The sequence below is a fragment of the Lontra canadensis genome, unplaced genomic scaffold (assembly GCF_010015895.1).
Source record: "Lontra canadensis isolate GAN:19392208 unplaced genomic scaffold, GSC_riverotter_1.0 scaffold25, whole genome shotgun sequence".
NCBI classification, from domain to species: domain Eukaryota; kingdom Metazoa; phylum Chordata; class Mammalia; order Carnivora; family Mustelidae; genus Lontra; species Lontra canadensis.
This window is the reverse complement of record NW_022631019.1, coordinates 5,824,340-5,842,992: the sequence shown is the minus strand read 5'-3', so window position 1 is coordinate 5,842,992 and position 18,653 is coordinate 5,824,340. Positions and strand designations below refer to the sequence as shown.

General features: G+C 40.7%; 1 protein-coding gene across 4 annotated transcripts in view; it reads left to right on the top strand.

Moving 5' to 3' along the window:
- Positions 1-18,653, top strand: part of RERE (arginine-glutamic acid dipeptide repeats) — a 443,179-nt gene that overhangs the window by 112,099 nt on the left and 312,427 nt on the right. The window contains exon 1 of one of the 4 annotated variants that reach the window (XM_032863321.1): positions 15,219-15,280. The exons of the other annotated variants lie outside the window; for them this stretch is intronic. The gene's annotated coding sequence lies outside the window, so the exon portion shown is untranslated. Of the gene's footprint in view, positions 1-15,218; positions 15,281-18,653 lie in introns of those variants that run through there. 4 annotated transcript variants of the gene reach the window in all.

Below are 18,653 nucleotides of genomic sequence, written 5' to 3'. Positions count from 1 at the left end.
ACTCTTCAGAGTGGAACCAGGCATATTGCCTCAGCTAGACTAAAAAACATCAGGAGGAGAGACTCCCTTTTCATCTGACCTTATTTCTTAAGAAAATTTATAAAGTTCCAGAAATCTAACAGCTTTAAAATTTGTAATTTTGGGGATTCCTTAAAAGGTCCAATGTTCCCTAAGGTCAGTTGACTGTTCTTTCTTTCATGTGCCACACCTGCTCTTTTTCTTACTCTTACACTCCCTGAGCAAAGAAGTAGAGGCTGTAACAAGGATACCATTGGTGAAACAGATGTTTTTAACGTGAATTTACATGCTCTTACGGTCTTGTGTGCTAACCACTCCTAACAACTGTGTTTACCGTTGAAGCTGGGAGTACAGACTTGGATTATACTTCAGCCAGCTTTTCTTGTACTGCTCTCCTGTAAATGGATTATTTTTAGTTTAAATTTTTGCTGTAAGCCCTTTCCCACCGCTTAATTGACTCTTCAGTCACCACTTGCAGTGCACATGTCAGCATTCCCACGGACACTAAACACAATGTAGTCGGCACAATGGCAGGTTCTCTGGGAATTACTGGACTGTTTTCTCTTGCTTTTGATGCTGGAAGTGGGATTTGTTCTGGTTTCCTTCCAGTTCTCTAATGGAGATCTAGGGAGTGTATGTCTGTCTGCTTTCAAAGTTTACCCTCATAGTTGTTGGTGGTTATCATAAGATTATCCATCCGAAACCTAACAGATTGTAAATGAAATCGGTATCCTAGTATTTGTTTTGTTGCTGCCTAATGATACCCCTGTTTGAGTCATTGAATACTTTCAAAGCATAACCTTTAAAAGTGTGTTCCCACATCTTAATTTGCCACTTGGCACATTTAGTTCTAACAAACTAGAAGCAAATTCTGTTTCATGAGAAACTGCTTGCCAAACTTTAATTTCGGTCTTCTTAGAGGATTGTTAATGAACCTGTGAAGTGGATGCAAGCACTCTGTTGACTAAACAATGGCATTAAAATTCAGCAGCACGTGCTCCTGTACTCTCAATCAAAGACCTGGCATGGCCTTTGGGAGACACTGAAAACTGCCAGTGTTATCTGATGATAAGCTTGCAATTCTACCTCTAACTGGTATTTGGAATGCCCTCTATTCCCCTTTACTTGATCCATTATGTTCTCTTTTTTAAAAAGCGTTTTGCTGATTATGGAATATAACTGTGGATGAACAAATGGATAAAATGCTGAACGTTATTTAGATAATCATGTTCAGTTCTTTGAAGCTGGATGATGTATCTGTACTTTAGCTTTTATAGCATTTTTAAAAAGCTGTTACTTTAGTGATAACGTTTTTCTTTTATGAATACTAAAGTTATTGTGATTGAATTTTATTGTTCTATCATTTATTTTAAAATTTCTTGTAATTGGTTTGTCCCCCCCCCCCTTTTCCCTTTTTAAAAACTTGAGATTATGATTATGGAGTGGCTAAATTTCAAGAGTCTTGCCAGCAGGTGGCAAAATGTAGTATAACTTTCTCTGAAGAAAAAGAGATTTCAGTTCTGATGCCTATGTCTTAAAATGATTGTTCCTTTGGTTAGGTTTTTTTTCTTTTGTCTTAATTTGAAGTTCTGAAATTTACAACTCTGTTCACCAGGTAATCAGAACACACCATAAAACACTAAGGGTATGTGTCAGTGAATTTCTTAAAAGAAGTACTTAAGTTCTTTCAGCAAAATTATTGTTAATATTTACTTTAAATGTACATGGACTTATAGAATCAAATGTGTTGCGGGCGCCTGGGTGGCTTAGTTAAGTGTCTGACTTTGGCTCAGATCATGATCTCAGGGTCCTGGGATCCAGCCCCACGTTGGGCTCCATGGTCAGCAGGGAGTCTGCTTGTCCTGCTGCCCGTGACCCTCCCTCCCCTGCCCCGCATTCATGTGCTCTCTCTCTCTCAAATAAATAAATAAAAATCTTAAAAAAAAAAAAAAAGAAAAAGAATAAAATGTGTTGCAAGTTTTATTTATTTATTTTAAAATAATTTTATTCTTGTCCCTTCCATCCTTGGGTCCCATTTCCCAGAGACAGCCTGTTTTAAGTTTGTTTGTTTAAGTTTTTATTTATTTAAGTAATCTCTCTACTGAACATGGGGTATGAATGTACGACCCCAAGATTAAGAGTCACATGCCCTCCTGACTGAGCCAGCCAGGCACCCCCGTTTCAACTACTAAACCATTTCTTTTGTTGCCTTAATACTGATAAAGAACTTGCTTACGTTTTTATTTTCTATATTAGACATTATTTCCTGACTTTGCCTGATGGGAGATGAGGATTTAGCTTTTGTATGTCACCTTTCCCTCCATCTTCCCAATGTAGTTATATCGCAGTTTGTGATTAAATTGATATCAAGTCTTTCTGTTATTGCGCCAGCTGAATATGGTGCTATGATTTAATTCCTTTTATTTTTCCTTTTTTTTTTTTTAAGATTTTATTTATTCACTTGACAGGCAGAGATCACAGGTAGGCAGAGAAGCAGGCGGAGAAAGAGAGGGGGAAGCAGGCTCCCCGCTGAGCAGAGAGCCCGATGCGGGGCTCAATCCCAGAATCCTGGGATCATGACCTGAGCCGAAGGCAGAGCCCCAACCCACTGAGCCACCCAGGTGCCCCTAATTCCTTTTTTTGTACAACTTCTTCAGTGTCTTTCCTGGAGTTGATGATTCTTTCTGTCTTGTGTTTATTTCTTTCTTTAGTTTTGTATGTTCCTATCTTGAAATCAGTCTCTCATTTTCCTACAGAACTAAATAAAACACCTTTCAATGTAATGGAAAATGTTAAGGACGCTATAAAGCATTTTTTGGTGTTATCCATTCTGGACCTTTTGTCTTGATTTAATGTTTAGACCTGCCACCTAGTTATTGGAAGGGGTCTTCCCTTTCGTGTCACTCTGAGCATCTCCTTAGAGATAATTTTTCACAGATTTTTGTTTGGTTTCCTCCTTCATTTGTGGAGTAATTTCCTGAAAGACTGTGCTTGGAAAGTAATTGTTTTGAGGCTATGAGTGTCTTAAATGTTATTATTTTATACTCATACCTGATTAGTAGTTTGGCTGTTTATAGAATGTTTGGTTAGATACTAGTTTTCCTTAAATTTTTTTTTTTAATTTTATTTATTGATTTGACAGAGAGAGATCACAAGTAGGCAGAGAGGCAGGCAGAGAGAGGGGGGAAGCAGGCTCCCTGCTGAGCAGAGAGCCCGATGCGGAACTCGATCCCAGGACCCTGAGATCATGACCTGAGCCGAAGGCAGCGGCTTAACCCACTGAGCCACCCAGGCGCCCATAGTTTTCCTTAAATTTTTAAAGGCATTGTTTTATTGTCTTCTAATTTCCAGGAAAGGAGCCTGACCGTTAATGCAGTGTACACTAAACTGAAAGCCAGTAGGACCCTTTTAGGCTTAGTTGTTGTTAGAGTGATGCCTTTTAAAAGACAAGTAGGAGGGCGCCTGGGGGGCTCAGTGGGTTCAGCCTCTGCCTTCGGCTCAGGTCATGATCCCAGGGTCCTGGGATTGAGCCCTGCATTGGGCTCTGCTCAGTGGGGAGTCTGCTTCCCCCGCTGACACCGCCCCCCGCCTCTGCCTGCCTCTCTGCCTACTTGTGATCTCTGTCAAATAAATAAAATCTTCAAAAAAAAAGGGAAGATAAGTAGGATACCTAGGGAATGTCCTTTTACTCCCATATGTTAAATGAAGGTGGTTCAAACCCCTGTAGCAATATTGTGGAGGTAAATATTAAAAATTTTTAAGGCAACTATGAACATCAAATGGGAAACCACCTTATTTTCCTCCCCCCCCCTTAAAAAAAAGATTTTATTTATTTATTTGACACAGAGAGACAGCGAGAGAGAGAATACAAGCAGGTTGAGTGGGAGAGGGGAGAAGCAGGCTTCCCTCTGAGCAGGGCGCTAGACTTGGGGCTTGATCCCAGGACCCTTTGATCATGACCTGAGCCAAAGGCAGATGCTTAATGACTGAGCCACCCAGGTGCCCCCCCCCTTTTCCTTCTTGACACACATTTGGGCAAATTGCAGACTTTTGTGGTAATAGCCGTTTGTGTTCATATTTTATTTTATTTTAAAGATTTTATTTATTTGTCAGAGAGCTACAGAGAGAAAGAGCACGAGCAGCGCGGAGTGTCAGGCAGAGGGAGAAGCAGGCTCCCCACTGAGCAGGGAGCCCGATATGGGACTCAGTCCCAGGACCTTGGGATCATGACGTGAGCTGAAGGCAGACCTTAACCAACTGAGCCACCCAGGGGTCCCTGTGTTCATATTTTAAAGCACCTTATCTTGATATTATGATTTTCCAACGAGTGCCCTTTAGAATCCAGATGAAGGGGTGCCTGGGTGGCTCAGATGGTTAAGCATCTGTCTTTGGCTCAGGTCATGATCTCCAGCCCCATGTTGGGCTCCCAGCTCAGTGGGTAGTCAGCTTCTCCCTCTCCCTCTGTCTCTCCCTCTGCTTGTTCTATGTCTCTCTCTCTTAAATGAATAAATAAAATCTTAAAAAAAAAATAGTATCCAAATGGATTTTAAATTGATAAGATACATATTATAATATTGGATTTTTTTGCCTTAACTTTTTCATGTTATAACATTTAGTTCCATATACACTGGAGTCCACAAATGTCAAAGCGTTTGTTTTTGGTTGCCTGTTTAAACAAAGGCTAAATAAACAATCGAATCATGAAACTGGATTTTTTGGAAATAATGTATCTTTCATGTTGGATATGTTATGAATTTCTTTTGTACTCTAGTAGAATAAAAAAAATTACATCCTTTTTTTTTTTTTTTTCCCTCTTAAAAAAGAGAGCCTGTTAGTGGGGGCAGGGGCAGAAGGAGAGGGAGAGAGAGAATCTCAAGCCGACTCCCCACTGAGTGCAGAGTCCATTGCTGAGCTCTAGCTCAGGACCCTGACATTATGACCTGAGCTGCAGTCAAGAGCCAGATGCTTAAACTGACTGAACCATCCAGGTGCCCAACTTACGTCCTGTTTTAAAAGCAGAAATCAGTCATTTTATTAGGAATAAAAAAGATTTTTTTTTAAAGATTTATTTATTTATTTATTTGACAGAGAGATCACAAGTAGGCAGAGAGGCAGGCAGAGAGAGAGGGGGAAGCAGGCTCCCTGCTGAGCAGAGAGCCTGATGCGGGGCTGGATCCCAGGACCCTGAGATCATGACCTGAGCCGAAGGGCAGAGGCTCAACCCACTGAGCCACCCAGGCGCCCCTAAAAAAGATTTTTTAAGTTAATCTGCATTGGTTTGATTTCTTTGCAAAATTTGCATTCAAGGAAGGTTGTCATCATTATATTTGATTTCTATTTAATTTATTGTACTAGTAACAAAAAAGGTGATCAATAGAAAACGCATAAAATGGCAAGTATCAATCTTAATCCAGCTGCTAATTGTTTCTTTGTGGCTGTTTTAGCACTGGTTTTTCTTCAGCCTTTATAAATCATCACAAGAGATAAACTGTTTCTCCTACTCTGCTCACTAAATTAGCTCCTCTTTAACGTTGGAGGATGGCCGGGAAGATTCACAGTTCGGATTCCATAACCAGTCTTATTCTAGGGCTTTGCTGGCTGTTGAGGCACCTTTTTGGCCTTTCCACCAGGGACATTAACCCTTGGCCGGAAAGAATAAACTAGTCCCCTAACACCTGACTGCAAATCGCAACCATAAAGCCTTAGACTCTTAGAACAAACATTTTTCAAACTTATAGCACAGACTTCCTGTTTTTAAAGCTTTTCTGAACTTCTTGAGAAAAGACCGATACAGCTATGGTTACATCCTCTGGTTATTGTCATTAAAAAAAAAAAAAAAAAAATCTATTGAATTTTTCTAAAGCCCTTGAGTATAAAAGTGATTAATGCACCAAAAAATGTAAATAGCCCTGGACTCATGTCTGAGCTTTGTTTGGCTTTCAATAAAAGATAATAGAACCAGGTCAGCTTTTAATGCGTCTCTGTTTGTTCAAGGTCTGCTACAATTGGAATGTCAGGAAAATCTCACATTAAAAGGATCTGCCCTATTCTGGAGAGATTGTAAAAGGAGCATTTGGCAGTCATTTCCTTTCACTTGTGAGAAAGAACATGCTTTATGTTGTCATTGTTTAAATAGACCAGAGTCTGATAGGGCTCTCATATTTTTCATTGTAGAGTTAGTTAGCTTGCTCTGCAGATTGGAGGGGATGATCTGTGTTTAGGTTTTATTGTTAGAATTAATCAAATGATGTAAATGTTAAAAGTTAGTCCATGTCTTCCTTTGTACTAAGTTGTGTTTCCTGTAGCCCAAATATTTGCTTTTTCAAGTCTGTTAGCATTAAACTTGAATGGATGTTCAGAATTTTTCTTCACAATACTCTCACTCTTCTCTAACCCCCTCCTTCCTTCAGAAGAAGAAAAAACACCCTGCGTTCTTTAGGTCAGACATTCACAGGACTGTGGCTTTGATTTTTGTCTTATCCAATGTATCGCATGTTTGAGTGGATATTTTGAACTAGATAGGGTTTTCTGACATTTTATGGATAGAAGTGATTGGTTTTTAAGCATAAAAATACTGGATTGTTAACACTCCCTGTGATAAGGAACCTGGGAAATAGTTCTCAATGTTTTGAAACATTTAAATTCAATATTTTTTCTGGAAATAGATTGTGATTTTATTTTAAAGGAGTTTAATTTATTGGAGCCATTGGAGTTATTTATGACCAGAGAGAACACACATCAGAATTTTTTTCTTTTTAAAGAAGGGCAAAGCCGTGTTTTGGATTTGTAATCACTATTTCAGTTTTATAAATATCTGTCTCTCTGGTAGGTGTTTTGCATTCTTGGTATAATGATTCCAGTTGGAGTTTATAGTTTTCTTAAGATTATTTCCAATAAACTTGCTTGGATAGTCCCACTGATTTTATCATGTGTTGTCATCTCAGACAGTATGGAAAGGGTCCCATTCTAAAGCCCCTGTCAAGGTCATAAGTCCTTAAGCTAATTTCCTTCACAAAACTCTTTGTTTGTTTGTTTTTATAATTTTTAAAAATTTTTTATTAACATATAATGCATTTTTTAAAAAAGATTTTATTTATTTGACAGACCGAGATCACAAGGAGGCAGAGAGGCAGGCAGAGAGACATGTGATCTACATGTGATCTCTGTCTGTCAAATAAATAAATAAAATCTTTAAAAAAAAAATAAAAAAAAGGGACTGTATCCTTTCTGTTCCCCAGAACATATTTTAAAATGTTGATAATTTTTATGCTTCATGAAGTAATCCTTTAAATGTTTATTAACAGTTGGTCACTTACGTATTTGGTTGAGGCTCTATTAGGAAGTGTAAAAGAGGGGCACCTGGGTGGCTCAGTCAGTTTAAGTGTCTGCCTTTGGCTCAGGTCATGATCCCAGGGTCCTGGGATCGAGCCCCTCATCAGGCTCCCTGCTCAGTGGGAGTCTTCTTCTCCCTCTTCCCCTCCCCCTGCTTGTGCGCTCTCTTTCTCTCTTTCTTTCTCACGCTGTCTCTCAAAAATATAAATAAAATCTTAAAAAAAAAGAAGGAAGTGTAAAACAAAAAGTTGCGTTAATATCCAACCTTAACATTGTCCTCATAAATTTAATTTTGGAGAATGTGCTCTTTATGGTTTTACTAAAGGTTAGTCTCCTTGATTTTTTATTTCTAGTTATATTTCAAGAGCACATTACGTAGATAGATTCCAATAGTATCTAGGTTGAAATTAACTCATGAGTTTTATTCTTAAATATAGAAGAGTAAATATTTAGAGTCTGGTATTAAGGGACAAAAGAGCTCCCTTTTCCCAGTAACTTGGAGTATTTGCCTAATTATGGAACGTGCTCCTGGTTCTGTGTCTTTTTCTGTGGATATAGTCATCATCATCAACTTTATTAATTTTTAAAAAGATTTTATTTATTTATTTGTGAGAGGGAGCGCACAAGCAGGTAGAGTGGCAGGCAGAGGCAGAGGGAGAAGCGAGAAGCAGGCTCCCCGCTGAGCAAGGAGCTGGATGTGGGACTCAATTCCAGGACCCTGGGATCATGACCTGAGTCGAGGGCAGATGCTTAACCGACTAACCCACCCAGGCGTCCCGATTTAAGTTTTTATATATCTGTTTTTCAGCACTTTTACCTACAGAGAAACTATTTGAGTTGGTCATGGTATGTTGGCTTAATGGAAAGTGATATGATCAATGAATGCATAGGTAATTGGATAGGAGACTTATTTTAAAAATTCATATTAGGAAACATCTGACCTTGATTTGCACAAGGCTGACAAACTCTGAATTAGATGACAGTTACCCATTCTTACTATTTTTTATTGTTGCAGGTTTTTTTTTTAAGATTTTATTTTATTTTTAAGATTTTATTTGACACAGAGAGAGTGAGAGATCACAAGTAGGTAGAGAGGCAGGCAGAGAGAGAGAGGGGGAAGCAGGCTCCCTGCTGAGCAGAGACCCAGATGCAGGGTTCTATCCCAGGACCCTGAGACCATGACACAAGGTGAAGGCAGAGGCTTAACCCACTGAGCCACCCAGGCATCCCTACAGATTTTATTTTTTAATGCAGTCTGTATACCTAGTGTGGGTCTTGAACCTACAACCCTGAAATTGAGAGTTGTGTGCTCCACCAGCTGAGCCAGCCAGGTGCCCCAATAGTTACCTATTACTAGAGTAGGATGTCATCAGTAGTGCTAAAAACTGAGAAGTATTTTATGTTCGATGTGCTAATTCTGATTTCACATACATTTCAGAATATTAATCATAATTTCCTTTTAAAAAGAAAAGGCACACTATTAATATTTAACCAGGGCAATAAGAGTACCTGGGACTGTGTTGGGGAAACCAGGATTTGTGGGAAAGAACATTTTGATTTGTTTTAGTGTGATTTGAACGTGTGTGGAATACCATTGCTGTAGAGCCCAGAGGGCATTGGAAAATGTGGATCTGTTGCTAAGAAGCAAGCTCAGGCCTGGAAAAATAAAATTTTTCAATCAGTGACACAAAAGTAACTTGAGAGTACATCTCATTCATGAGGGATGTTAGAGTGTGATTAAGAAGAGGCTAGACAGGGATGCCTGGGTGGCTCAGAGGGTTAAGCCTCTGCCTTTGGCTCGGGTCATGATCTCAGGGTCCTGGGATCGAGCCCAGCATCGAGCTCTCTGCTGGGCGGGGAGCCTGCCCCCCCCGCCCCCCCGCCGGCCTCTCTGCCTACTTGTGATCTCTGTCAAATAAATAAATAAAACCTTAAAAAAAAAGAGGCTAGACATTAACTGCCTACAATTAGGAGGAGTCATATTTAGGAGAAGTCATGGAAAGGACTAGAGAATGGTTAGAGAAAGATAGGAGATCCAGGAGAGTGCATAATGTCAGACTCAGACTACCAGAATGCCAGTGTGGAAGTGGCCTACTGTTGGGAAGAGGATAAATTGGTCCAGGTTTTTGGAGGGCAGGTTGGTTCAGTCTCTCTGAGTAAAAAGTGAGTATTTTTTGAACTGTAGAGTCCTTCAGTATAGAAGTAAGAAGTACTCATATGTATGCATGAAGTTGCACATGGAAGTCTGTTGTAGCAGTTCGGGACTTGATTATTATGGTCCTCCCACAGTGTAGAATTCTGTGCCACTATAAAAAGGAATCAGATGTTAATGATCTGCTGTAAAGTGAGAGAAGCATGTAGCATGGATGGTAGATTATGTTTTCATGACATAAAAATAAACAGAATGAACCCCCAAATGAATATATATGTTCTTAAGTATTTGAATATGTTTATATACACATGTACTAAAAGGGAGCCTGGAGAGCTAGCTATACTTAAACTCATTGAATGGAATTATTTGGATTTTCTGATAATAATTTTAAAATTTTAAAAAAATTCTAATAATTTAAAAAAATTCAAAAGAGCTTCAAAGAGAACTATGGATTTTTGTTTCTTTTTTTTTTTTTTAAATTTTGAAAACCCCAAAGGTTTTATTATGTGGCTCCATTTTGTGTTGGTAAATGCAAAGAAGGAGAAAGTTTGCTTAAAAGGGTAACTATATTTTGCACACTAATACAAAGCTGCCTGTCCCAGGACACTCTGCAGACTCAGCTAACCAGTACTTACACAGCCCTCGAGTTTGTCATTGTTTGCTTGGTTAACTTTGGTGTGTGTATGTGTGTGTATGTATGTGTGTGTGTATTCACATTTTGGTACTGGGGGCTGGTGAGCAAGGTTACTTGATCTGAATGATTTAGATAATGCTGTAGTGTAGAAAAGCATGTTGATTGTCTCTACTTGATGGAATCTAGACAGACCTAACTAGTTATTGTTAGATGAATGTTACCTTTAAACTTCCAGTTTGAAAAAAAAAAAAAAAAAAGCAGCTCTGTCCCTCTTTGGTGGTCTTTGGGAAGTAGTCCAAAGCCACTGTCTTTAGAAGATTTGGCCAAGAGTCTTCCTTACTGTGACAGAAACAGAGTGGCACAGAGAGTAAATGCAGGTCAGTGTTGGAGGTTAAGGGTCAGGAATAGTCTGGGCCCTGTTCAGCTGCTGCTAAGGTTATACTTTACATTTCCCGTGTGTACTGTTCCCAGTCATAGCTTTAATGTTAGTTTAACTAGACTTTGTATTTAATTATAACTGTTAGGGTAAAGTCAGATGTCAGCCCGCTTGGCTTCATGCTGAGGCCTGTAGAATATGGAATGCTTTGCTTCTAACCACATCTGTTGTCTCCTCTCATTATCTGTTAATGGTACTCAACTTGACAGGGCTGTTTTGATAAATGTGTAGGGTGTTCTAAAACCTGGACCTGGAATTTCTGTGGAATGGAACTCAGGACAAAAGGAAGCAGAGACAGGCCAGGGTGAAATCCTGTGGGAGCCAAGAAGGGCCAAGAAGGGCCGTGTGGAATGCTGGAAATAACAGTGAGGATTAATTTGGAGGTGAGGGTGGGGTATAGCTAATATTTTTAATTCATCTTATACATTCTTTTATATTCTCACGTGCTCAAATGCAAAACTTGTGAGAAATTGTTGTTCCCATTTCTCATCTACATATGAGAGCTCAGGTTAATAGGGTTTAAAATGAATTCTTGTTTGAGGAGTTGGGGAGGGTGGTTTTAGAATGGTCTGTCACCACTGACTGCGAGTGCTCAGGTCAAAAGGAATAGAGATCTTTTAGAAAAAAAAACAAAAATGGAAAAAGTTCAGCGTGAAAGAGAGGTGAGGATTATCTTCCTCCCCTGCAGAGTTTGGTAGGAAACTTTTGCATCCAGAGAAGTGCTGAAGACAAAGTGATGCAGCAGGTGCTTTCAGATTTTTATATCCTGTTTGTTGCTGTTTGTGTACAGGCTTTAGCAGTCTATCCACTTTATCCACTGCTCTTTGCCTCTTGCTTAAATACCAGGTAAGTAGGAAGAATTGGGGTTTGAATAAATTAATGATGGCTTCTGTTCCTCGTTAACTCTTAAAAAAAAAAAAGTGAACCTTGCCAATAAGACCTGGTTTGAGTCTTTTTTTTTTTAAGATTTTTTTTTTTTTTTTGATTTCTTCGACAGAATCGCAAGTAGGCAGAGAGGCAGGCAGAGAGAGGTGGGGGGAAAGCTGAGGCTCCCCACCTAGCAGAGAACCAGATGCCGGCCTCTATCCCGGGACCCCGAGACCACAACCTGAGCCCAAGGCAGAGGCTTAACCCACTGAGCCACCCAGGCTCCCCAAGTCTCAGTATTTTTTTTTTTTTTTAAGATTTTATCCATTCCCTTGACAGAGAGAGATCACAAGTAGACAGAGAGGCAGGCAGAGAGAGAGAGAGAGAGAGAGGGGGAAGCAGGCGCCCTGCTGAGCAGAGAGCCCGATACGGGACTCGATCCCAGGACCCTGAGATCATGACCTGAGCCGAAGGCAGCGGCTTAACCCACTGAGCCACCCAGGCGCCCAAGTCTCAGTATTTTTAATGAATTACCCTGGGCACAATTATTTATCTCTCTATAAAGCAGGGATAAAAATCTTCCTTTTAATAGACTTTTAAAGGTTAATAAAATAAATGCTATTTATTACATAGATGCTACTTATTGAAGAAAGGCTTCTTTGTGCTGAGAACTGTGCAGAGAATATGCAAAATGAGTAAAACAGGGTTGTTGTTCTGTGTTCACTTATTCATTCCACGAATCTGTATGTGTGACACCCAGTATTTGAAAATGAGCAAACATACAGAACTTTCTCTAATGGAATTCGCTGTCTAGAGGGGGTCTATGGACATTAATCAGAAAATTACACCAGTGAATTACAAACTGAGATACGTGCTCTTAAGGAAAGGAACACAGATCTCTGGGAGATTGACCTAGGGCGGGGCCTCAAGGGAAGTTTCTCTGAAGTGATATTTGACTTGAGATTTTGAAGGAGGAGTAGGGTTTAAACTGTGTGTGGGGTAGGGGGGCGGGGTAGGGAGAGCAGGGAGAATTTCCTGTGCCAGTGGGAAGAGGCAATGATGGCCTGTGGTAGAAATCCTGATACCTCGGGAATTTGAAAGATGGGCATAACTGGAAGGTGGGGGACTGGAGAGGATGCAAGACTAGGACTGAAGAATGTATCATAAAGCGCTGTTAGAGCATTTAGAATCCCTGACAGACTAGGTAGAGCGAGAATTCAGAATAGAGCAGTGTGGCCCTTTACAACTCAGTGTAAACCAGGGATTTTTTTTTTTTTTTTAAGATTTTATTTATTTATTTGACAGAGGTCACAAGTAGGGAAGAGGCGGGGGGGGGGAAGCAGGCTCCCTGCTGAGAAGAGAGCTGATGGGGAGCTCAATCCCAGGACCCTGAGATCATGACCTGAGCCCAAGGCAGAGGCCTAATAACCCACTGAGCCACCCAGGTGCCCCTAAACCAGGGATTTTAAAAGGGCCTACAAAAACAAAACAAAACAAAAAACACCTAAATAACTAAAACCCTTGCGAGGCTCTGCCATAGATAGAGCTGGTTGTAAAAAGAGTGTGTCTGAGTATGGGAGTGGCTTTTTTTTTTTTTTTTTAAGATTTTATTTATTTACTTGACAGACAGACATCACAGTAGGCAGAGAGGCAGGCAGAGAGAGAGGAGGGGAAACAGGCTTCCCGCTGAGCGGAGAGCCCAATGCGATGCAGGGCTCCATCCCAGGACCCTGGGATCATGACCCGAGCCCAACAGAGAGGCTTTAACCCACGGAGCCACCCAGGCACCCCCAGGAGTGGCTTTTGTAGCTAGGCTTTAGGGTCGATTTCATCTCTGACCTTTATGGAGTGATCTCAGAGCCACTGGGTTATGAAGCATATTTTGAAGCTGTGGGTCCTCTCAGGGTGGTCTCAGTGAGGAATGGTGTTTCGTGGAGCTTAGAGAAGAGCTACGCTGGCGCGCTAGACCACCTCTGATTTGTGTTGACCACAGGCACCTTTCAGGGTGGCAAAGGCATTATGCTTCATCAGCTCTTGCTCTCAGTACCTGTGCTGTGTGAGTGGTTTTAGATAGATATTTCTATCTCCTATAGAATAACTTGATTTTTCTTTAAGAGAAATCAGCAGAATAATGTTTAAATAGCAAATGGGCATATCATTTGGTTATCCGTGCCAGCAGGGTAGGACCCTTGGGTTTTACTCTGTGCTCCCGCCTCTGGCCCCCTTTGAGAGACTTTGGGCTTATCATTTTATCTAAATCTCTGACTGACTTTTGGTGAGGGAGGTACCTAATAATTTGGCAACTTTTTTGAACTTTGGAAGATCCAGTAACATTTATAAAGCTATTTTAGAAGTTTCCATGAAACTTTGCTGAAAGGCAGAGGGTATACTGTTAAAGATACCAAAAGAGATCATTTAAATTTTGAGTTTGTAACTTTCAAATTAGGGTTGACACTGAGTTTAATACATTGAATTCATATGCTTTAGGAATGTGTTTTTAAAAAATTTGCTATGGACTGTCTTATTTAATTGGGACAAATGATCTTGACTGTTACTACTTGGGAATACATGGTGTAAGTGTAGTTTAATGTTACTAAATTTTAGCAGGTGGGTATATGTTTATCAGATTGGGGGTGGGGAAGAAACTAATTTGAGATAACAGTGGGTAATTCTATTTAGATTCACGTAACAGTGGAATTAATGAGGGGTCTGGGGTATGTGTTTATTTAATGCCAAATGGCAAAAAAATATGCATTTATTATGCTTCCTTATTAGGTGGATTTCAATGAAGTCTAATTTAAGATATGCCTTATGTAGCAGAGGGACCTTTACTTTCTTGGGGAAAAGGATCGGAGAGATACTTTTAAACAAATGACTTACAGAGAATTCCTAAAAACTGTAAGGAAAATTGGGGTCAGAAATGTTGACACCAAACAATGCTTCTTTCTGTGTGTTTCTTTGAAACAAAAGTGTTGTGCATGCCTATGATTGTTGGTTATTTTATCTACATTAGTTAGACGTCAGAGGTGGTTGGCATTAATATTCCTGGCAGAAGCAGAGGCAGCTCGAGGATATGTGAACTGCTGATCACTCACAGGGTTGAGCTGCCTCTTTAATATCTTGCTTGCAGATGCATTTTCTAGCTGACCACGCTATTAAGAGCTGCCATCAATCACGCAGCCTCCCAGTTCCGGCTGTCGGGAGGGGAGGGAGACTTGGGGAGAGCGGAGGCTGGCAGAGCTAGGACGGAGATAAAATTGCAGTGGCGTGCGCGCGCGTGTGTATGTGTGTGTGTGTGTGTGTGTGTGTGCGCGCGCGCGCGCGCGCGCCCCCGCCGTGGTGGCGGCTGGCAACGGTGTGCGTGGAGCAGTCCCGGCTCCAGCCCGGGGTTTTCTGGCTGCCGCCGCCGCCTCCGTGGGGTGGCTGCTCTTTCTCTACCGGAGTCTGGGTCACAGGCATGTGGCAGTGTTGGCCCGGACACCCGGGCTGAAGGAGCGCGAGCCGGAAAAGCGGCCGCATCTTCCAGCCTCGGGCGGGGCCCCGCGCCGCCACCTCCCGGAGCCACAGAGCTCGGGGACAGGAGCCCAAGCCACCCTGCCCTGCGGCCGCCTGGGCCTCCTTTTGTTTAGCAAGTGCATTTCACGCCCTGAGCCCTTTCCCGCCCCGCCCCTGCCCGCGGGCTTGAGTTTGCGGGGGCCCTGCGCCGGAGGAGGACAAGGCCTGCGGGCTCAGCTCCTGCCGCGACCCGCCGCAGGCAAGTGGCCAAGAGCCTTGTGCTGCAAGGGGGAGCGGGTTCGCGGGCCAGGAAGTTGGACAAGTGTGGGCACAGGGGTTCTCGGAGGTGGGTGTACCGAGAGTGTTGTAGTTGACCCTGCAAAGATGAACCACTCCGGTGTTAAGAATGATGATGGCTTTCCAGGAATCAGGAATCGGTATTTACTGTGTCCCATTGCATTTTTGTTGGTTTACTAGTTTTTTTTTTTTTTTTTTTTTAATCGCCCAAACTCTAGAAATCCCAGTTAAATAAACCAATTGAGAAACACCCTTCAGGGCAGAGAAAACACTATTTGAAAAAGGTGTATGTATATGTATGTGTATATGTATGTTTTTGTCTTTTCTGAAAGGAAAGCGTTATTGAAGATGAGCACAGTAATGCAGTAGTCACTGATTAGAAACTTAATTGCTTACTGTGGAGTAAATTTAAGTTTAAAAATAAAATGAATTTGATGGACTTGATTATAAATAATATTGGCTACTTAAGTGACAAATATAATTTGTTTCTGGGACCAAAAAACTGTTGTTTTGCTAGACTAGCCAAAATGCAGAAATTGTTTTGAAAAAGATAGCTTTAAATTTAAATTGTTAAAATTGTTTTGGTTTGAGATGCTGGCTTCCCCGCCCCTTCCCCTTGTTTACTTGGCTTTACTTGAAGCTCTGGGGAGACCTGCCTGACCACTTTCTGTTTGCTGAGACTTGTTTAATGGGTTATTTTGTTTTAGTCAGTTTTTAGGCTTTCCTGGGGCACATGTGCGGCTGCTGTCCTTGAGGCATTGTTTGGCTGGAGGCCTCCTCTCAGCCATACGGAAATTAAAAAAAAAAAAATGTCATGTGAATGAACATAGGGGTCAACAGAGATTAATTTTTCCCTTTGAAATTGTGTCTGTGTGGTTTAAGATTGAGACACTGAGTGAAAGTTGAGAACAGAGTTGATTAAGTCCTTAATATTCTCTGCCAAAGTTAATGTTTTGAGGTTTTCTTCCTCCTCCTTTCCTCCTTCTTTTTGGCTAGGAAGTCCACATGTAAAGTAGACATGATTTGAAACCTTACAGATGGGAACAATATCCCGTTAGCCCGTTGATCTGTGGGCAATTATTTCCAGATGCACAGCCAGCTCTACATTTTTATGCATGTGTTAGATTTGAGCTTTAAGGGCATTCGCCTTTCTGAATATTTACATTGCCTAGTAAAATAACACAAGGCAGACATTTTAGAGGCTTAACAGCAACTTCACAATACTGTGGGAGCAGCTAGAGCTTGTATTTGTTTTTTCCAACTCTGTAATTTAGTAGTGTTTAAACTATTTTATAAAGATCTCTGGGACCAGTGAAAGGTGGTTTTCAGTCCAGAGCACTTGAGTGCTCATTGTACTCTGGCAGGCCCTGGCGCTGGGCAGGCGGCGCTTGACATGTTATTTGATCTGGTTGTGTGATAGAATTGACTAAGGTTACACTTTTCCTTCCCCTGGCTGTTGAAAGCGATGCATCAATGTGCTGTTGTTCAGTGACTTATTTAAAGACTTAACCTACATTCATTCACTGAAAGAAAGGTTCCAGAAAAAGGCCATTTAAATTTTTGTCTGTTTTTGTGGTTTTGCATTTATGAATTGAGGCGAGAGCTGACGTAATGTAGCTGTACCACTTCCTTTGTGTGTGTATGGTTTTTTTATAGCCAGTGTTCCTATAGGATATGTTTCAGTCCGCATGGTTGTGATTATTTCTGAAATGTTTAAATGTCTATATATTCCAAATTCAGGTACCTTCAGCTATGTGCCAAGTTATTGTTTACTTTGCCTGTGAAGAGTGGATAGTGAACCCCGTCACCCTGTCAGTAAGGTTCAGTGAATTGCCTGTGTGTAATGCAGACTAGCTTTTCATTTTAATTAGTGCAACTGTGTACAGCTGTTAGGTTAGAATGCACTGGCTGCCCCTGCAGTGTGGTTTTATCTTACACTGGAGGTTTTATGGACTTGTCTGGCTGTGCTTCTTAATCCCTCTCCCACTGGCACTGTGCTTGCTTTTAAGCAAATGATAGAACAAGACAAGCTTTTGTTTACTCATGAAATAGTTGACTTGTTAGAGATTTATTTTTGGTTTTGAGGAAATTGGTAAACCATGTAATTTACTGGTAGGCATTACATTTACTATGCTTTTCTAAGGTCAGAGGGTTTGCTTGCTATTGTGTAGTCTGATTAGCCAGTGGAACCATCCATTTTATAATGACATGGAAGCCAGTATTAAAAAACCCCCAAACAAACCTGGTTTTTAGTTGCTATTCTAGGATTAGTTTTTTTAAAACAGAAGTAAATGTTGAGCTCAATGCAGAGAACATGGCTAAACTGTTTCTCCCTGTCTCTTGCCTCTTGTTACACTGTAATGAAAAGGACCCAGAGAGCCATTGACTAACAGCAGTTTGGCCAAGGACTGGATGATTAATGGAAGGTTTTAGAGAAATGTCTGTTCAGGGACATATGTGGCCACCTTTAAATTTTAAAATGGGCTTTTGGCTCCAAGTTATTGGCAGGTATTTCAGATTGAGTAGCTTTGAGTATTTGAATATAGGACTGTGACAAAGCCAGGCTTTTGGGGTCGTAAAATAGATTGCGGTGTGAATGACACATTTTTCTCTGTAGTCTGGTTTCCTTATTATCTGCCTCTGTCTTGAGGAGCTAGTCACTGACAGAGGCTTCTAAGATTGTCCTCTACATTTCTTAAAAAAAAGAGTAAAAGCCATAAACAAAATGGATTGAAATCTGTTTATATTGAGAGCCTTTTTTGAAGCCCCAGTTACTGATAGAAGAATAAGGAGATAAACTGTTGGGGGGAATGCTGGGATAGGGCAAGGCAGGTTGGCGTAGATTGAAGTATTTTTTAACTCTTTGGAGAAATGGATCTTTCTCAAGATAACCTGGAATGAGGAAAGAAAGTGCAGCATTTTCTAGAAAATATAATTTCAGTATAGCCTATCTAGAAAATGTTTTCTCTAATTAAAAGAAATAACATTTAGATTAGCAATGACAACTGCTGAATCTAAGGGAAAATAAAGGGAAATATCCTAGATCTGAACAGGTTATTTCAAAAGTTCATAAGTTTTTTTTTTTTTTATTGAGACCATATTTTTTGAATCTGAATATTAATGGTGATTAGGGTCATAGACTTGCCCTCCAGAATCTGTTTAATCCTTGATATAGCTGATACCTATTTGTAATGAAGAAAATCCAATAATGTTGACATTTAATTAGAAAAAGCATAATCATACTCAGTGTTTAATGCTAGATATGGAGCTCTACTGCTATAATAAATCAATTTATTAAGTACAGCTTGGTGGTTAATAGCTAGGCTGCCTGAGTTCTCTTCCTAGCTCCCCAGCACGCTCACTGTGAGATCTGTTTACAGTAGTTGCTTAGCCCCTTTGTAGCCGTGAGGGAAATATCAGTC